Source organism: Mesoplodon densirostris, chromosome X, assembly GCF_025265405.1.
Source record: "Mesoplodon densirostris isolate mMesDen1 chromosome X, mMesDen1 primary haplotype, whole genome shotgun sequence".
Classification (NCBI taxonomy): domain Eukaryota; kingdom Metazoa; phylum Chordata; class Mammalia; order Artiodactyla; family Ziphiidae; genus Mesoplodon; species Mesoplodon densirostris.
The window spans coordinates 48,084,066-48,105,436 of NC_082681.1; positions in this window are offsets into that span (position 1 = coordinate 48,084,066).

Here is a 21,371-nt window from a genome sequence, read left to right on the forward strand (position 1 = left end):
AACTTTTGACAGTTTGATTATAATGCCTGTTTGTGTTCATCCTAGTTAAAGTCATCTGAGCTTCTTGAAGCTGGATGTCCATTTGTGAAATTTGTGGCCATTATTTCTTCAAATAAACTCTCTGCCCCCTTTTCTCTGTTTCCTCCTTCTTGGAATCCTGTAATGTATATATTGATCTTCTTGTTGGTGTACTGTAAGTCCCTTAAGCTTTCTTCACTTTTCTTCATTCTTTTTTCTTTTTGTTCCTCTGACTCCATAATTTCAAATGACCTATCTTCACATTTGCCGATTCTTTCTTCTGCTTGATCAAATCTTTTGTTGAACCCCTCTAATGAAATTTTCAATTCAATTATTGTATTCTTCAGCTGCAGAATTTGTTTGGTTCTTTTCTATAATTTCTATCTCTGTTGATATTCTCATTTTGTGCATGCTCATTTTCCTGATTTTGTTTAGTTGCCTTAGACGATTATTTTGAATTCGTCAGATAATTTGTAGATCTTCATTTCTTTTTTTTTTTTTTTTTTTTTTTGCGGTACGCGACGCGCAGGCTCAGCGGCCATGGCTCACGGGCCCAGCCGCTCCGCGGCATGTGGGATCTTCCCGGACCGGGGCACGAACCTGTGTCCCCTGCATCGGAAGGCGGACTCTCAACCACTGCGCCACCAGGGAAGCCCTAGATCTTCATTTCTTTATGATTGGTTTCTTGAGATTTATTTTTTCCTTTTGATTGGGCGAAGTTTCTCTGTTTCTCTGTATGCCTTATTACTTTTTTCTGGGATTTGTGCATTTGAAAAAGCAGTCTTCTCTCTCAATTTTTATGGACTGGTTTTATACAGGGTAAGATCGTCTCCACTCAGCCTGGCTAGAGATTCTCCGGGCCTTGCAACCCTTTTTTGATGATGCATCTTCTCTGGACTTGTTCATGTAATTTCCTAATTTGAGAGATTTGCTGGGCTTTTTTTTTTTTTTTGAGTTTGTAATATCTTTCTCCCTCTGGTGTCTGTCTGTGGTACTGCAGGTTCTCTGGTTGGACAGTAGGCTGCAGAGCTCTCATTCGTTCTCAGTGGCCCCCAGGCATCCAAGGTATACTGGTTCCCTGTTAGTGCCTCCGGTCAGGTGAGACAGAAACTAGTCCCTTGGGAAGCCCCTGAAGAGCCAGAATATTTGATGTATGAAACACTCTACTTTTCCTCCTGACAGAGAAGCTGCAAATTGGGCTTGGCTAGTTGTGTGGTTAAACCAATGAACCTGGTTTCAGTTCAAGGGGCTTTATTTGGGAGAGAACAGAAGGGAGCATGTTGTGAAACTACTTTCATCTCATGACCTTAACTAAAATCCTGGGAAGTGGAGACATTGTCTGACTGCTGAATGTAAGGTTTATTTGAGAGACACACTTGCCCCTCTCCTAGGCATCTGTAATGTCCCAGAAGCTGCCCAATTGGGACTGTCATGTGGTAGATTCATGAACTACTTCTGGGACTATGCTATTACCTAATTCCTTTGGCTTAGGGATGTTCCTCACTCTGATGCTGAGCCACTTTCCTGTGGAAAGGGCTAGGGATATTTATTTATTCTTATAATTTTTTTCACTTCCAAAATCAAGACACTTTTGATACAGATAAAAAATTGGTAAAGCAGGAGAGGGAAAAGTTATTAGAAACCCTTAAAAGTCTATTACTCATGGATAAGCACTGTTATCATTTGAATATTTATTTTCAGAAAATTTATTATGCAAATATAACTGCATATTTAAAGAATAGTTATGAGATGATATCCTAGTTACAGCTTTGTAAGCTGCTGTTTTTGACAAACATTATATTATGAAGGTCATTATGAGCCCACACAATAATAAAAATGGCAGTAGAAACACTAATGTTCAATTTAGGTATGATAAGAATGATTAATATTTATTGCCGACTTCCTCAATGCCCAACACTGTTGTAAAGGCTAAACTTATATCTACTTGTTTCATCCTCACTATAACCTATGAGGAGACTTTAAACAGAAGGGGACACTGAGGCACAGCAAGGGCGGGACTAGCAAGTGCTGAGGCTTAGATTTGAACACAGGCTTGTGGCTCTTGAGCCCTTCATCTAACCAGTGTACATTACTGCCTTTCAGATGATAAGACCTTCAACCCTACTTTCAATCAAGGTAAAGCAAAATGAAACACAGTAAGATACCATGTTTTTTTCCTAGTTAACTAAGCAGAGATTTAAATACTGATAATAATTAGTATGGTTTGGAATATGAGGACCTGTGACCTGTCCTACCAGTAGGGGCTCCCCCAACATCTTGTCTCCCTTCCTGTGCCTCTGGATGTTCCTTTTCTAAAGTTGAGTGGCTTTCTTGTAGGTTTCCTATAGGGCTGAGAATGCTTAAATTTCTCTGCATTGTATTATTTTATATAAGTGAAAGAATGTGTATTGTGGGTTGTTTATTATAGTAAAAAAATAAATAACATAAAACATTTTTATACTAAAATTAATTAACATAAAAAGGAAATAAAATATCCTGAAACATACCACCAAAAGAAAAGCCCTGCTAAGGTTTTCATCTGTATTACATTCTTTCAGAAATTTTCTTATACTCGTACTTATACATTTACACACACATGCCTGGATTTACATATTTATGTACAAAAGATAAGCTCTCATCCTACATATGGTTTTGTGACCTGCTCATCTTCTATCAGCATACCTCCAAGGGTCAGTGATTGTGATTAGAAATCAGTCTATACCACAGGGATAGTAGAAATGCTCATACCCAATAAAGATAGAGACAAAGAAATAAAAATGACTAAAATGCATTATAACCAAGTGGTTTTTAGGCATTGACTCATTTATGCTCACAGGTGTATTATGAATTAGATATGGTGTTTCATAGATGAATAGCTGAGGGACAGAGACATAAGGATTTGGCTCAGGACAGCACAGATTGGGAACAGAGCATTTTGGGTTTGTACCCAGCTCCTCATGCTCCAGAACCTGGGAAACTGTCAAAGATTTGTTGTTATGTGAAAGGAGCAGTCTATACAAGCATACATATGTTAGATGGTCATTAAAAGTAATAGTATTCATATATTAATATATTTATATAAAATATCTGGACTTAGTGACAAAAAGGTAGCTTGTGACCTTGGTGAGAACACGTTCATTGCAATCATGGAGACAGAAGCTACTGCGCAGTGAGATAAGGAGACAGTGGGAAATGGAATGTTAACAGGGAATGCAGAAAACACTTTCTGGAACTTTGATGAGGAAACAAAGAGAGAGCTTTTAAATAAATCAATTCCTGGGCTTCCCTGGTGGTGCAGTGGTTGAGAGTCCACCTGCCGATGCAGGGGACGAGGGTTCATGCCCCGGTCCGGGAGGATCCCACATGCGGTGGAGCGGCTGGGCCCGTGAGCCATGGCCGCTGAGCCTGCGTGTCCAGAGCCTGTGCTCCGCAGTGGGAGAGGCCACAACAGTGAGAGGCCCACATACCGCAAAAAAAAAAAAAAAATCAGTTCCTTGAAACTTCAACAACTTTAAGAGTTAATGTGAAGGTGCCAGCTCATCTCAGAAATAACCCTTGAATTTGCCCATATATGCATTTCTCTTTCTACCCTCTTATTTGAACCATAGAGTTAACAAGGCACTTTCAGTGGAATAGTATGGGCTCTAAAGCTCAATATATATTTAGTTATTAGTGAATGGAAGAATGGATAATTGTGTGTCAAATGTTAGTAACCCTCGGAATTTTGCCTCTCAGGGAGACAGCAGATGGCTGGAGTCCTGGTGTGATGTGGCTGGATGCTGCATAATCTGAGGACCCCTGCACTGGTGAATACGGGGTGAGTCCCAAATTTTCCTATAAACATATTAACGTACAGAGCAGTCCAGGAGCAGCAGTTAGGCAAACACCACACCTCACTGCCTTGGTGCCATCTCTCACTGAGCTCATCAGGTGAGTCAAAGGCAAGCCTGTCTTCCCAGCATGGGGAACTGGGTTAGGATCAGCACACAGGAATGATATGGAGCAGCTCTTAGGAGCTTCTGTAACACCAGAGAATCAAGAGAACCTACTATCTCAAACCCTTCAAGTCAACACATGTCAGAGAGATATTTGCTCCCTTCCTCTAGATGTATGTAATCTGTGTAGGAGAAAAAGAGAGAAATGACTTTTCACAATGCCTGTCTTAGCCCCGAGGCTCAGGCAGCCCCTTTCTGTGCCCCAACACTTAAAGGACACTGAAGTCCCACCACGTGCCATATACTCTGGGCAGGTTTCCTCATTCACCCCTCAGGACAGCTCTGTGACACAGTATCATGAGTCCCACGTCACAGGTGCCCAAGCTCAGGCTGACAGAGCCTAGGTCACCTCACCACATAAGTGGCAGGATGGGATGAGGTTCTATCCCTTGCCCTCCCTAGAGGACACAGAGCAGCCTCCCTTTTAGAAGATGGGCTTCCAGGGCTGGAGAAGTGGTCGATCACACTCCCTGCTATTGTGGCCCTATGGGTACTCACTCAACAAACCCTCAGGGTGAGGAAGATGACAGAGGAGATGAAACTCTGCCCCTTGTGCCAAGAGACCTCGGTGTCTGGGCCATATCCATTGGCTGATCCCTGAAGCGGGGAGTAGGGCTCGGGTAGAAGCTCAGGTGTTGCCATTCAGACAGGTGATCTGGAGGGAAGGAAAGTGATATGTAAGGAAGTGCTTTAAGAATTTGTGCATTTTTTATTAGAGTATAATTGCTTTACAGTGTTGTGTTACTTCTGCTGTACAGTGAAGTTAATCAGCTATATGTATACCTATATCCCCTCCCTCCTGGACCTCCCTCCCAGTGACCCCCCATCCCCCCATCTAGGTCATCACAGAGCACCGAGCTGAGCTTCCTGTGTTTTATAGCATGTTTGTAATAGCATGTTCCTGCTAGCTATGTATTTTACGCATAGTACTATATATATATATATATATATATGTCAATCCTAATCTCCCAATTTGTCCCACCATCCCCTTCCCCCACTGTGTCCACATGTCCATTTTCTATGTCTACGTCTCTATTCCTGCCCTGCAAATAGGTTAATCTGTACCATTTTTCTAGATTCCACATATATGTGTTAATATACATATTTGTTTTTTCTCTTTCTGGCTTACTTCACTCTGTATGACACACTCTAGATTCATCCACATCTCTACAAATGACCCAGTTTCGTTCTTTTGTGTGGCTGAGTAATATTGCATTGTATATATGTGCCACATCTTCTTTACCCGTTCATCTGTTGTTGGACATTTAGGTTGTTTCCATGTCCTGGCTATTGTAAATAGTGATGCAGTGAACATTGGGATACATGTGTCCTTTTGAATTATGGTTTTCTCAGGGTATATGCCCAGTAGTGGGATTGCTGTGTCATATGTTAGTCCTACTTTTAGTTTTTTAAGGAACCTCCAAACTGTTCTCCATAGTGGCTGTATCAATTTACATTCCCACCAACAGTGCAAGAGTTTTACCTTTCCTCCACACCCTCTCCAGCATTTATTGTTTCTAGATTTTTTTGATGATGGCCATTCTGACTGGTGTGAGGTGATACCACATTGTAGTTTTGATTTGCATTTCTCTAATAATTTGTGATGTTGAGCATCTTTTCATGTGCCTCTTGGCCATCTGTATGTCTCCTTTGGAGAAATGTCTATTTAGGCTTTCTGCCCACTTTTTTTTTTTTTTTTTTTTGCGGTATGCGGGCCTCTCACTGTTGTGGCCTCCCCCGTTGCGGAGCACAGGCTCCGGACGCGCAGGCTCCGGACGCGCAGGCTCAGCGGCCATGGCTCACGGGCCCAGCCGCTCCGCGGCATATGGGATCCTCCCAGACCGGGGCACGAACCCGTATCCCCTGCATCGGCAGGCGGACTCTCAACCACTTGCGCCACCAGGGAGGCCCTGCCTACTTTTTAATTGGGTTGTTTTTTTGATATTGAGCTGCATGAGCTGCTTGTAAATTTTGGAGATTAATCCTTTGTCAGTTGCTTCCTTTGCAAATATTTTCTCTCATTCTGAGGGTTGTCTTTTCATCTTGTTTGTGGTTTCCTTTGCTGTGCAAAAGCTTTGAAGCTTCATTAGGTCCCATTTGTTTATTTTTGCTTTTATTTTCATTACTCTAGGAAGTGGGTCAAAAAAGACCTTGCTGTGGTTTACGTCAAAGAGTGTTTTTCCTATGTTTCCCTCTAAGAGTTTTATAGTGTCTGGTCTTTTAGGTGTTTAAACGATTCTGAGTTTATTTTTGTCTATGGTGTTAGGGAGTGTTCTAATTTCATTCTTTTACATGTAGCTGTCCAGTTTTCCCAGCACCACTTATTGAAGAGGCTGTTTTTTCTCCACTGTATGTTCTTGCCTCCTTTGTCATAAATTAGGTGACCACATGAGCGTGGATTTATCTCTGGGCTTTTTATCCTCTACCACTGATCTATATTTCTGTTTTTGTGCCAGTACCATACTGTCTTGATTACTGTAACTTTGTAGTATAGTTTGAAGTCTGGGAGCCTGATTCTTCAAGCTCGGTTTTTCTTTCACAAGATTGCTTTGGCTGTTTTGGGTCTTTTGTGTTTGCATACAAATTGAAAAATTTTTTGTTCTAATTCTGTGAAGAATGCCATTGGTAATTTGATAAGGATTGAATTGAATTGCATTGAATCTGTAGATTGCTTTGAGTAGTACCATCATTTTCACAATACTGATTCTTCCAATCCAAGAACATGGTATATTTCTCCATCTGTTTCTGTCATCTTTGATTTCTTTCATCAGTGTCTTCTAGTTTTCTGCATACAGGTCTTTTGTCTCCTTCGGTCAGTTTATTCCTAGGTATTTTATTCTTTTTGTTGCGATGGTAAATGGGATTGTTTCCTTAATTTCTCTTTATGATTTTTCCTTGTTAGTGTATAAGAATGTAAGAGGGCTTCCCTGGTGGCGCAGTGGTTGAGAGTCTGCCTGCCGATGCAGGGGACACGGGTTCGTGCCCCAGTCTGGGAGGATCCCACATGCCGTGGAGCAGCTGGGCCCGTGAGCCATGGCTGTTGAACCTGTGCGTCCAGAGCCTGTGCTCTGCAATGGGAGAGGCCACAACAGTGAGAGGCCCACATACTGCAAAAAAAAAAAAAAAAGAATGTAAGAGATTTCTGTGCATTAATTTTGTATCCTGCAACTTTACCAAATTCATCGATTAGTTCTAGTAGTTTTCTGGTGGCATCTTTAGGATTTTCTATCTATAGTATCATGTCATCTGCAAACAGTGACAGTTTTACTTCTCTTTTCCAATTTGTATTACTTTTATTTCTTTTTCTTCTCTGATTGCCATGGCTAGGACTTCCAAAACTATGTTGAATAAGAGTGGTGAGTGGATATCCTTGTCTTGTTCCTGATCTTAGTGGAAATGCTTTCAGTTTTTCACCATTGAGAACGATGTTGGCTATGGGTCTGTCATATATGGCCTTTATTATGTTGAGGTAGGTTCCCTCTATGCCCATTTTCTGGAGAGTTTTTATCATAAATGGGTGTTGAATTTTGTCAAAAGCTTTTTCTGCATCTATTGAGATAATCATATGGTTTTTATTCCTTAATTTGTTAATATGGTGTATCACACTGATTGATTTGCATATATTGAAGAATCCTTGCATTCCTGGGATATATCCCATTTGATCATGGTGTATAATCCTTTCAATGTGTTGTTGGATTCTGTTTGCTGGTATTTTATTGAGGATTTTTGCATCTATGTTCATCAGTGATATTGGTCTGTAGTTTTCTTTTTTTGTGATATCTTTGTCTGGTTTTGGTATCAGGGTGATGGTGGCGTCATAGAACGAATTTGGGAGTGTTCCTCCCTCTGCAATTTTTTGGAAGAGTTTGAGAAGGATAGGTGTTAGCTCTTCTCTAAATGTTTGATAGACTTCGCCTGTGAAACCATCTGGTCCTGGACTTTTGTTTGTTGGAAGATTTTTAATTACAGTTTCAATTTCATTAAATTGAAATTTAATGAAATTAAATTTGACCCTTGTGATGGGTCTGTGTATATTTTCTAATTCTTCCTGGTTCAGTCTTGGAAAATTGTACCTTTCTAAGAATTTGTCCGTTTCTTTGAGGTTGTCCATTTTATTGGCATGTAGTTGTTTGTAGTAGTCTCCTATAATCCTTTGTATTTCTGTGGCATCAGTTGTAACTTCTCCTTTTTCATTTCTAATTTTATTGGTTTGCATTCTCTCCCTTTTTTTCTTGAGTCTGGCTAAAGGTTTATCAATTTTGTTTATCTTCTCAAAGAACCAGCTTTTAGTTTTATTGATCTTTGCTATTGTCTTCTTTGTCTCTATTTGATTTATTTCTGCACTGAGATATGTAAGGAAAGTGTGATATGAAGGAAGATGTTATGTAAGGAAGTACTTTAAGAAACTGTACTTTATATTCATGTCCTTTAATCCTAACAACTATTCAAGTTATCCATTATTATGACCATTATTCAGACCAGAGTATTGACTGTAGGGGATTTTAATTAATCAGGGATACAATTTTTTTAATTTCCTGATCAGCAGCTAATTCTGAAATTAAAGTTTTTTTTCCATTTTGCCTTGAAGCCCATAGAGAAGTATAAATGGTTTGTTTGCCTTTACTCATATAGTTATGGACATTTAGATTGCTTCCTATATTTTACCTTTTTTATTTTCTATTTCATGCAATGCTGCAGCAAATATCCTCTTACCAGCTTACTTTTGTACATGTGAAAAAATTTCCCTGCAATGCTAAACATCTTCCCTGGGACTTCACTTTTTTTGGGGGGGGATTTTTTTTTTTGATGTGGACCATTTTTAAAGTCTTTGTTGAATTTGTTACAATATTACTTCTGTTTTATGTTTTGGTTTGTTTGGCTGCAAGGCATGTGGGATCTTAGCTCCCTGACCAGGAATCAAACCCACACCCCCTGCATTGGAAGGTGAAGTCTTAACCACTGGACTGCCAGGGAAGTCCCCCTGTGGCTTATTTCAATAGTTTAAATTCCCTCATAAAGCATCAGGGCATTCTCCTTTCTTACCCACCTCTAAACTGTTGTCCATAATATTTAAGTTTATTTCTAACAGTGTTCTGTTTCCTGGACTTGTACTGAAGTTGCCTCCCCGCCTCCACACACAGAGCCAGTTTTCAAGTTTTTATTTGTGATTTTTTTGTTGATTTTTATTCCTTTTTTCTATATTTGTCAGATGATAGGTGATAAAAGGATATTTAAAAGCTTTCATTTGCATTCCTTAAATTATTAGTGAGTTAGAACATATTTTCTTGTGATTATTTCTTCATTTGTGAACTGTTTACAGTTCATTTTGGTATTTTGTTGTAAGAGCTCTACATTCATTCACTGATCCATGGATTCATGATTTCAATGCATTTTTACTGGGTGAATATTATTTGCCAGACACTTCAGCGAAAAGCCATGACCCAGATCTCTTTCTGAGATCTAGATGCTTATATTTACTGAAAGTGTCCACTTGGAGAAAGAAAAGTATTAGTAACCATCCATACATGCATGACTTGTCAAAGAAAACATACTCAGTTCAAAACACTTATCCCAAAGCCTCGCATGGCCACAAAGTAAAAATGAGGAGAGCACTGCCTCAGGATTAGGATTTCTGTGATCTCTACACTTATGGCAATAGTCTTAGAAATTACATAATATTTCTGAGTTTGCCTTTTCTAATTTATAAAATGGAAACACTTATAGCTATATGAGACAGTTGTTCTGAGGAGCAAAAGAACAAACTATATCAGGTGTCATACACAGCATATGGTACACAGGGCACTCAATAGATGTTAGTTCCTCTCCTATCCCATACTCATTCTTCCTGTATAGGAGATTCCCTTGATGTAATCCAAATAGCATGACTGACCAGGGGGGAAGGGTGGAGGGAAGGGATAGTTAGGGAGTTTGGGATTGACAAATAGCATGACTGTATGATGATAATTGGAAGTGTTAAGCAGAAGGGAGATATATAAGTTTCCATTATGTATTAACTTCTGTGTCCTATCTCTTTGCTGGAGTAACTTGTCAGTTAGTTTAGGAAGAAGGAAAACAATCACTGGATCAGCTCCATAGGGTTTGAAAAAGAAACCATCAAAACCATTACCCCAGGCTTCCCTGGTGGTGCAGTAGTTGAAAGTCCGCCTGCCGATGCAGGGGACGTGGGTTCGTGCCCCGGTCCGGGAGGATCCTGCATGCCGCGGAGCAGCTGGGCCCGTGAGCCATGGCCGCTGAGCCTGCGCATCCGGAGCTTGTGCCCCGCAATGGGAGAGGCCACAACAGTGAGAGGCCCATGTACCGCAAAAACAAAATCATGTTTGTGCCTTTCCTCCCTATATTAGATTTCTAGGGCTTTCATAACAAAATACCACAGCCTTGAGTGGCTTAAACAACAGAAATTTATTTTCTCAAAGTTCTGGAGGCTAGAAGCCCAAGGTAAAAGTTTCAGTATGTTTGGTTACTCCTGAGGCCTCCCTCCTTGGCTGACAGATGGCCACTTTCTTGCTGTATCCTTACATGGTCATTCCCAGGTCTGTGTTTTCTGTGTCCTAATCTCCTCCTTTAAGGACACCAGCTATATTGGTTTAGGGCCCTTCCATATGAACTTATTTTACCTTAATAACCTTTTTAAAGGCCATATCTCCTCAAACAGCCACATTCTGAGGTACTAGGGGTTAGGATTTCAACATGAATTTTGGGGAGATACAATTCAGTCCATAACTCTCTCCTTATAGTCTCCATGTATGTATAAGTAATGCATAGACATTACATTTGGGTCTCATCTATCTGGAGACTCAACATTTTCTAAAGATCATGAAACCAGTATTAAATGTGCCCAAGTTTCCCCCCACTCTAACCATTGGGCTATGCAATGTTTTTCTGTGTTAGGGCTGAGACCAGACAGGGAAAATGACTACCCATGGTCCTGTATGCAAAGACCAATCTGATATTTGGGACTCAAGTCTCCTGTTTTCAGTCTATTGTACAGCAGACCCATCCTTATACTCTGTTATTGCCCTTTCTCCTTTCTGAGAATCAATGGGAGGCTGCTATTCCAATGTCAAAATGAAAGGTAAAAAAGATCAGCACCCATCAAATACAAAGTAATGATATCTGATAAGGGGTTAATATCCAAAATATTTAAGCAACTAATACAACTCAACAGCAAAAAATTCCAAACGACCTGATTAAAAAAAAAGGATCTGAAAAGAAAATTTTCCAAAGAAGACATAGAGAGGGTAACAAGTACATGAAAAGATGCTTAGCATCATTAATTATTAAGGAAATGCAAATCAAAACCACAATGATATATCACCTCACACCTGTCTGAATGGCAATTATCAAAAAGACAAGAAATAACAAGTACTGGTGAGGGTGGGAGAAAAGGTAACCCTTGGGCACTGTTGATGGGAATATTAATTGGTGCACATACTATGGAAAACATTATGGAAGTTCCTCCAAAAATTAAAAATAGAATTATCACATGTTCCAGCAATTCCACTTTCTTGGGATATTTATCCCAAGAAAATGAACACACTAACTCAAAAAGATATCTGCAACACCATGTTAACCTGCAGTATTATTTACAATACCCAAAACATAGAAACAATCTAAGTGTCCATTGATGGGTGAATGGATAAAGAAAATGTTTATATACAACGGAAAATTACTCAGCTTTAAAAAAGGATGAAATCTTGCCATTTAGGACAAAATTGATAGACCGTGAGGGCATCACGCTGAATGAAATGAATCAGATAGAGAAATACAGATACCATAAGAACTCTGTTATATATGGAATCTGAAAAACAAAAAATGAAAACAAAAAGCAAGCAAACAAACAAACCTGAGCTCATGGATATAGAGAACAGATTGGTGGTTGCCTGAGGTTGGGGGTAGGGATGGGCGAAATGGTTGAAGGGGGTCAAAAGCTACAAACTTTCAGTTGTGAAATAAGTCAGAGGATGTAATGTACAACATGAAGACTACAGTTAAAAATACTGTATTGCATATTTGAAAGTTGGTAAAGAGAATGGATCTTGAAAGTCCTTATCACAAGAAAAAAAAATTGTAACTATGTAAGTTGATGGATGTTAACTAAACTTATGTTGTGATCATTTCACAATATATATATATATATTTATATATATAAAAATATTGAATCATTATATTTTACATACACACAAAATAATGAGGTGAAGATTTGCTTCTTCCTCACCATAATTAGCTAACTCATCTACAAAGAAATGGCACAGAAGCTAATCCATCATATAAATATGTATACATTTCTTTTCCTGCTACTGCAAATCCTGATGATCTCTATGAATTGTTCATGTGTAAGTCATCTCTTTTGTTGGGGGAGAACACAGGAGAAACCATACATACATTTGTTGAAGTTTTACATTAGTATGTGTTAGATATCATCTATTGGGTTTTTTTTTGAAGTATAATTGAATTACATTATTATGTTAGTTTCAGGTATACAGCAAAGTGATTCAGTTTTATATATATATATATTTTCAGATTATTTTCTATTATAGGTTATTATAAGATACTGAATATGGTTCCCTGGCCTATACAGTAAAACCTTGTTGCTTATATATTTTACGTATATTAGCTTGTATCTGTTAATCCCATTCTCCTAATTTACCCCTCCTCTCCCTCCCTTTCACCTTTGGTAACCATAAATTTGTTTTCTGTATGTGTGAGTCTCTTTCTGTTTTGTATATAGATTCATTTGTAGTATTTTTTAGATTCCACATATAAGTGATATCATATAATATTTGTTTTTCTCTTTCTGACTTACATCACTTAGTATGATAATCTCTAGGTCCATCCATGTTGCTGCAAAAGACAATATTTCATTTTATTTATGGCTGAGTAATACTTCATTGTATATATATACCACATCTTCTTAAACTAATCAACTGCTGAGGACACTTGGGTTCTTTTTTAAATTTTTTTCTTATTGAACTATGGTATATATAATGTTTCAGGTGTACAGCAAACTGATTCAGTTATATATTATATATATATATATATATATATATATATATATATATATATATATATATATTCTTTTTCAGATTCTTTTCCATTATAGGTTATTACAAGATATTGAATATAGTTCCCTGTGCTATACAGTAGGTCTTTGTTGTTTATCTATTTTATATAGAGTAGTGTGTATCTGTATCTGTTAATGCCAAACTCCTACTTTCTTTCTCCCCCCCCGCTTCCCCTTTGGTAACCACCAGTCTCTTCTCTATGTCTGTGAGTCTGTTTCTGTTTCATAGATAAATTCATTTGTGTCATATTTTAGATTCCACATATAAGTGATGTCATGTGATTTGTCTTTGTCTGACTTCACTTACTATGATAATCTCTAGATTATCCATGTTGCTGTAAATGGCGTTAATTTATTCTTTTTTATGGCTGCATAGTATTCCATTGTATATATACCACATTTTTTAACACCTTTATTAGATTATAATTGCTCTACAATGGCGTGTTAGTTTCTTCTTTATAACAAAGTGAATCAGCTATACATATGCATATATCCCCATATCACCTCCCTCTTGTGTCTCCCTCCCACCCTCCCTATCCCACCCCACTAGGTGGTCACAAAGCACCGAGCTGATCTCCCTGTGCTATGAGACTGCTTCCCACTAGTTATCGGTTTTACATTTGGTAGTGTATATATGTCCATGCCACTCTCTCACTTCATCCCAGCTTACCCTTCCCTGTATCCTCAAGCCCATTCTCTAGTAGGTCTGTGTCTTTGTTCCCATCTTGCCCTTAGGTTCTTCATGACGAGAAGGAAATAAAAATAAAAACAAATAATAATAAAACAACAACAAAACAAACAAAACATTAAAAAATAGTAATAATTATGTTTTCTTGGGGTCTCAGCTGTCAGTATCCTTGCCCCTACCATGAGTCACAGCCAACCTCCACCTCCCTACGAGACCCTCCAAAACCTCTAGGTAGGTGTCTGGTCCCTCTGTGGGCACTGTAGGGGCAGCTCAGACTCTGACCTGGCCCATCTCCTGTGTGTAATAGTCCCCAAAGCCCACAGCTGCTAGAACTAGACCGGTTTCAGTTTGGGGAACACTCATTGTCCATTCAGATATTCCATAGATGCAGGGTTTACCAAGCTGATCATGGGGATTTAATCTGTGGTTTGTGCAGCTTCATGGAAAGATTTTTGTTCCTCTTCCTTAATCACCCTGCCCCTGGGGTTCAGCTGTGGTTTTTGCCCCACCTCTGCCGGTGGGCTACCCACATTAGTCTGCTCCCGAGGCTTCCCTGGAGCACTCAGGTCTGCCCCGGCAAGGGCAGGGTGTGGAGATGGCACAACTGCCTGGGTCGCAGGGGCCCCGTTGGCGACAGCTGCGTGAGAAAGCCAACGGCCATGTGTGCGAGAGATCTGTCCCTAGTGGGAGCCTTTCCTAGTGCCTGGCAGCAGGTGTGAGAAGGCCCGCCCTGGTGGGGGCTTTTCCTAGCACCGGGGGGGGGAGGGGTCGGTGTGTGGAGAGAGAGGCTGCAATGGTGGCTCCACCCCTGCGTGTCATTCAAGAGTGGAGCCTTGCTTCTATGGCAGTCTGGGTTTCTTCCACAAGCATTCCTGGTTGTGGATTTCCTCCCTCCCATCCCCTCAGGCTGTCTCCTCACAGCCAACAGCAGTCCTCCCCATAGTTTGCTCTCTAATCCCCAGGTTCCAGCTCTCAAAGCCCATGTATGGTGGACACACATCCCAGTCTGGGGCGCACAGGGCTGTGGCATGGACCATCTGTGTAAGTCTCACTTGATCCTGTCTGCCATAGACCGGCTGTTTCACCCTTCTCCAACAGCCTCAGATGCTCCCCCTTCTGTCCCAACTGATTTCCCCATTGGTGAGGAGGCTTCCTCGGATGCAGGAACCTCTCCTCTGCTTTAGCTCCCACCCCACTATGGGTGCAGATCCCATCCTGCTTCCTCTCCTCTTCTTTTTCCCTTCTTTCTTTCATCCTACCCAGTTATGCAGGGATCTCTCTTGTCCTTTCCAATGTCCAAGGTCTTTTGCTAGTGTTCAGCTGATGTTCTGTGAGAATTGTTTAATCTGTAGATGTATTCTTGATGCATTTGTGGGGAGAGATGAACTCCACATCCCCCTACGCCTCTGCCATCTTGGTTTCCTTCACGATTACTGTTTTTGATATCATATTTTACACTTAAGTGTTTTGTGCAGCCCTTAACTGCTTATTGTGGATACAGATGATTTTAATACTTTTGTCTTTTAACCTCCCTACTAACTTTGTGTGTGTGGATGATTTCCTACTTTTACTGTATGTTTGCCTTTACCAGTGAGCTTTTTCATTCCATAATTTTCTTGTTTCTAGTCATGACCTTTTTTTTCACCTAGAGATGTTCCTTTAACATCTGTTATAAAGCTGGTTTGGTGGTACTGAATTATTTTAGCTTTTGCTTATCTGTAAAGTTTTGATTTCTTCATTAAATCTGAATGAGTGCCTTGCTGGGTAGAGTATTCTTGGTTGTAGGCTTTCCCTTTCATCACTTTAAATATATTGCACCACTCCCTTCTGGCCTGCAGAGTTTCTGCGGAAAAATCAGCTGATAGCCTTATGGGAGTTCCCTTGTATGTTACTTGTGACTTTTCCCTTGCTGCTTTCAGGCTTCTCTCTTTATCTTCAATTTTCGTCATTTTGATTACAGTGTGTCTTGTTGTGTTCCTCTTTGGGTTAATCCTGTATGGGCCTCTTTGGGCTTCCAGGACTTGGGTGACTATTTCCTTTCCCAGATTAGGGAGGTTTTTGGCTATTATCTCTTCAAATAGTTTCTTGGGACCTTTCACTTTCTCTTCTCCTTCTGAAACCCCTATAATGTAAATATTAGTGTGCTTGATGTTGTCCCAGAGGTCTCTTAAACTGCCCTCATTTATTTTCATTCTTTTTTCTTTTCTATGTTCTTCAGCAGTGATTTCCACAACCCTGTCTTCCTGCTCACTGATCCATTTTTCTGAATCATTTAGTCTACTTTTGAGTCCTTCTAGTGTATTTTTCATTTCATTTATTATATTCTTCATCTCTGTTTGGTTGTTCTTTATATTTTCTAACTCTTTGTTAAAACCTTCTAACTTCTCAGTCTGTGCATCCATTCTCCTCCCAAGTTCTTTGATCATCTTTACAATCATTACTTTGAACTCTTTCTCAGGTAGATTGCCTATCTCCATTTCACTTAGTTCTTCTAGGGTTTTAACTTTATCCTTTGTCTGGAACATATTCCTCTGCTGCCTCATTTTGTCTAAGTTGCTATTTGTATTTTTATGTATCTGGTAGGTTAGTTATGTTTCTCAACCTTGGAGAAGTCACCCTCTGTAGGAGACATCCTATGTGTCCCAGCAGTGCATTCCCCTCTCATCACCCAACGTATATGCTCTAGGGTTTCCCCTTAAGAGGGCTGTATGGGTCCTTTTGTTGTGGTGGGCTGACTTTGTGGGTGGCGTGGTAGGCTTGGTTGGCCCTAGTCTGGTTGGTTGCCAGGTCCTGCCTTGTACTGATGCTGCTGGCTGCTGTTTAGCAGGGTCCGATCATGAGGTGGCTCATTGAGGAATCCTAGGGGGCCCCAGGGCTAGTGCTGGCTCACTGGTGGGTGGAGCCAGTGTCCCAAAGCCTCTGGGGCTATTGCTCACCCATTGGCAGTTGAAGCTAGATCCTGAGGTTACTGCCACACTAGTGGCAGGCAGAGCTGGTTTCTGGAGTCTGTCTGCAGGACCCAGGGATCCCAGAACTTGTTTCAGATCATTGATGGGGGAGGGTGGTTCCTGACACAGGTGGGTATGGGGTCCGGGGTGTGCTGAAGGTTGCGTAGGCCGCTAGCACGCAGGGTCAGGGCCCAGCTGGTACTAGGGTAGGGTCTGGCCTGCATGCTTGGATTGTAGTTTTCTTACTTCTGCTGTCTACTCCCTGATGGTTGAGGATGGTTTAGAGGCTTGTGTAGGCTTCCTGGTGGGAGGGTCTGATGCCTGTCCACTGCTCAGTGGAGCTTGATCTTGGCACTCTGGTGGGCTAGACTGTGTCTAAGGGTGTGTCCAGAGGTGGCTATGGGCTCTTTATCCTTTAGGCAGCCTGTCTGCTGATGGATGGCACTGTGTCCCGACCCAGTTGGATATTTGGCCTGAGGTGTCCCAGCACTGGAGCCTATAGGCTGTTGGTTGACACCAGGTCTTGGAACTAATGAGCCAATATGTCAGCTGCCAGGAGTGTTCACAGGGTTGAATATTCCCCAGTATGTCTGACACCACGTCCATGTCCCCAGGGTGAGCCACAGCCACTCCCCCCCCCACCTCTACAGGAGACTCTCCAAGCCCAGCAGGTAGGTCTGGCCTAGGCTCCTATCAAATCAATGCTTTTGTCCTGGTCCTGGCACATGTGAGATTGTGTGCGCCCTTTAAGAGTGAAATCTCTATTTCTGCCAGCCCTGTGGGGCTCCTGCAATTAAGTCCCATTGGCTTACAAAGACAAATTCTGGGGGCTTGTCTGACAAGATTTCCCTCCCGGAAGGACAGTAAATGTCAAGGTAATAACACTGTGTGGTTTCAGTCTTGGTTCTGTCATGGGTGCAAGCTAGAGGGTTATTTTCTCTTAGCTTTTGGCCAGGTTGCGTGATAGATTTCGAGAGTGAATTTGTGTCTGTCTTATCCCTAGGAGGGTGGTCCCTCCCATTTAGTTATCTGAGGGGTCCATCAGAGGTGACATGGAGTTTCTGCTTCATTTAGGGCCTTGTCTCCCAGTGGTGGGGGCCTGGACCCAGATACACACGAGACAGAAAGCGGAGACCAAGTTCTCGAAGACAAGCCCAGACCGGGACCCTGATCTGCACATCTAAGTCTCCTGATTTAGTGGATAGTTTTCACAGATTTCTCACAAGATGGACCTCCCCTCTGGGTTGATCTTATGCCTGACATGTCCACCAACAGAGGGCTGGATGATCACCTATGGTCCATCTACATCTGGTGGATTATGCAGTTATAGAAGCAATGAGGACTCCCTCTCTGTACTGCTACGGAGTCATCTCCAGGATATATTGTTCAGTGAAAAACCAAGGTGCACAAAATTGTGTAGAGCTGCTGCTGTCTAATACAGTAGCCACTAGCCATACTTAACTATTTAAAATTTAATTAGATTAAATTAAATAATTTAAAAATTAGTTCCTCAGTCACAGTAGACACATTTTAGGTGCTCAGCCTCTTAGGTAGCCAGTGGCTACTGTGTGGGACACACAGATACACAGCATTTTCATTTCTGCAGAAATTTCTATTGCACAGCACTGGAGTAGAATATGCCACCTTTTATGTATGAAAAGGGGAGAAAACTAATATACATGTTATAATTGATTATATTTTTTGGAAAGGTTAAAACAAAACTGATATGAATGATTTCTTATAGGTGACAGAAGAGCAGCCCAGGATGGAAGGACATGATATATAGTCTCATAACAAATATAATACATATTTACCAGCTCCATGCACTTAAAGGACAAGAAACAAGACCAACCCAGTAGCAATGAGCAACTCTTGTTCCAGACTGAATGTTATAAAAACATTTCCCACTAAAAGGAACCAGGCTTCCTTAGAGAAATGGCTGATACCAGGTCTGGATAGGTATTGTACCAGATGAGTCTAGGCCAGATTCCATTACCAGAAAGTAGGTCAAGGACACAAAAGACACAAAAGATGGGGGTTACAGAGACTGAGGAAGGAAAATTTGAACACCAAAAACAATGATGACTGCAATGTATTAAAACAAGAAATATATGAACATATATGAAAGAATAAATAAAACCAACTTGCTGTTCACCTTTGGAGGATCTCAGGGAAACAAATCACTATTTTTGAAAGTGGAAATACTGTAAAAGAATTAAACATTCATCCTTCCCTTCTGTGGACCAAACCTCAAGGTAACCTTGTAGTTTAGGAGGGGAAGTTTGTTTTATAGAAGAATTCTAGCTAATAAATTATAAAATTAAAACATTATACTTGGGCTTCCCTGGTGGCGCACTGGTTGAGCGCCCGCCTGCCGATGCAGGGGACACGGGTTCTTGCCCCAGTCCGGGAAGATCCCACATGCCGTGGAGCAGCTGGGTCTGGGAGCCATGGCCGCTGAGCCTGCGTGTCCCGAGCCTGTGCTCCGCAACGGGAGAGGCCACAACAGTGAGAGGCCCGCGTACCACAAAAAAAAAACAAAAATAAAAGAAACAAAAAAAACCCATCATCCTTTACAACCACTAATGAAATGTAGATCTAGACCATAATCTTTAAGGGGCTACAAAAGCCATGAGTTAAAAGGCAGATGGGAAATTTCATAATGGGTGGACCAGGCTGATAACACCTGGACCCAGTGATCAGTCTCAAGGGCACAGGAGGAGAGACAGCCTGACATGATGAGGCTCCTGACGTAGTGCTATAGGACGTACAACACCACTTCTCAGGTACTTTTGCCACAAATCTGAATCCGAGCAAACCTCTATATGTACAGTAATTACCAATTTAAAGGAAATAGCATGGGCCAGAGGAACAGAACAAACAGCACAATAGAGATACAATCAGCATAATTCAGAATGCAAATTTTCACATGAAAAAGATCCAGTTGAAGTAAATAAATGGAGATTAAAGGAAGAGCAGGGTAGGGCTTCCCTGGTGGCGCACTGGTTGAGAGTCCGCCTGCCGATGCAGGGGACACGGGTTCGTGCCCCGGTCCGGGAAGATCCAACATGCCACAGAGTGGCTGGGACTGTGAGCCATGGCTGCTGAGCCTGCACCTCCGGAGTCTGTGCTCTGCAATGGGAGAGGCCACAAAAGTGAGAGGCCCACGTACGGCCGAAAAAAAAAAAAAAAAAAGAAGTGCAGGGTATTTGGATGTAAAGAGACTTAACATTTTAGAGAAATTAAACTTTAAACCACATAATATTCCACAACGTGCCTACAAGAACAAAAAAAATGAGAAAGATGGAAAATAGCAAGTATTGGCAAGGATATGGAGAAGAAGAACTCTCACACTGCTGGTTGGAATAATTTTTTTTACATCTTTATTGGAGTATAATTGCTTTATAATGGTGTTTTAGATTCTGCTTTATAACAAAGTGAATCACTTATACACGTACATATGTTCCCATATCTCTTCCCTCTTGCATCTCCCTCCCTCCCACCCTCCCTATCCCACCCCTCTAGGTGGTCACAAAGCACCGAGCTGATCTCCTTGTGCTATACGGCTGCTTCCCACTAGCTATCTATTTTACATTTGGTAGTGTATATATGTCCATGCCACTCTCTCGCTTTGTCACAGCTTACTCTTCCACCTCCCCATATCCTCATGTCCATTCTCCAGGAGGTCTGTATCTTTATTCCTGTCTTACCCCTAGGTTCTTCATGACATTTTTTTCCTTAAATTCTATTTATATGTGTTAGCATACGGTATTTGTCTTTCTCTTTCTGACTTACTTCACTCTGTATGACAGACTCTAGGTCTATCCACCTCATTACAAATAGCTCAATTTCATTTCATTTTATGGCTGAGTAATATTCCATTGTATATATGCGCCACATCTTCTTTATCCATTCATCTGATGATGGACACTTCGGTTGTTTCCAACTCCGGGCTATTGTAAATAGAGCTGCAATGAACATTTTGGTACATGACTCTTTTGGAATTATGGTTTTCTGAGGGTATATGCCCAGTAGTTGGATTGCTGGGTCATATGCTAGTTCTATTTGTAGTTTTTTAGGAACCTCCATACTGTTCTCCATAGTGGCTGTACCAATTCACATTCCCACCAGCAGTACAAGAGTGTTCCCTCGTCTCCACACCCTCTGCAGCATTTATTGTTTCTAGATGTTTTGATGATGGCCATTCTGACTGGTGTGAGATGATATCTCATTGTAGTTTTGATTTGCATTTCTCTAATGATTAATGATGTTGAGCATTCTTTCATGTGTTTGTAGGCAGTCTGTATATCTTCTTTGGAGAAATGTCTATTTAGATCTTCTACCCATTTTGGGATTGGGTTGTTTGTTTTTTTGTTATTGAGCTGCATGAGCTGCGTGTAAATTTTGGAGATTATTCTTTTGTCAGTTGCTTCATTTGCAAATATTTTCTCCCATTCTGAGGGTTGTCTTTTGGTCTTATTTATGGTTTGCTTTGCTGTGCAAAAGCTTTGCAGTTTCATTAGGTCCCATTTGTTTATTTTTGTTTTTCCATTTCTATACAAGGTGGGTCCAAAAGGATCTTGCTGTGATTTATGTCATAGAGTGTTCTCCGTATGTTTTCCTCTAAGAGTTTGATAGTT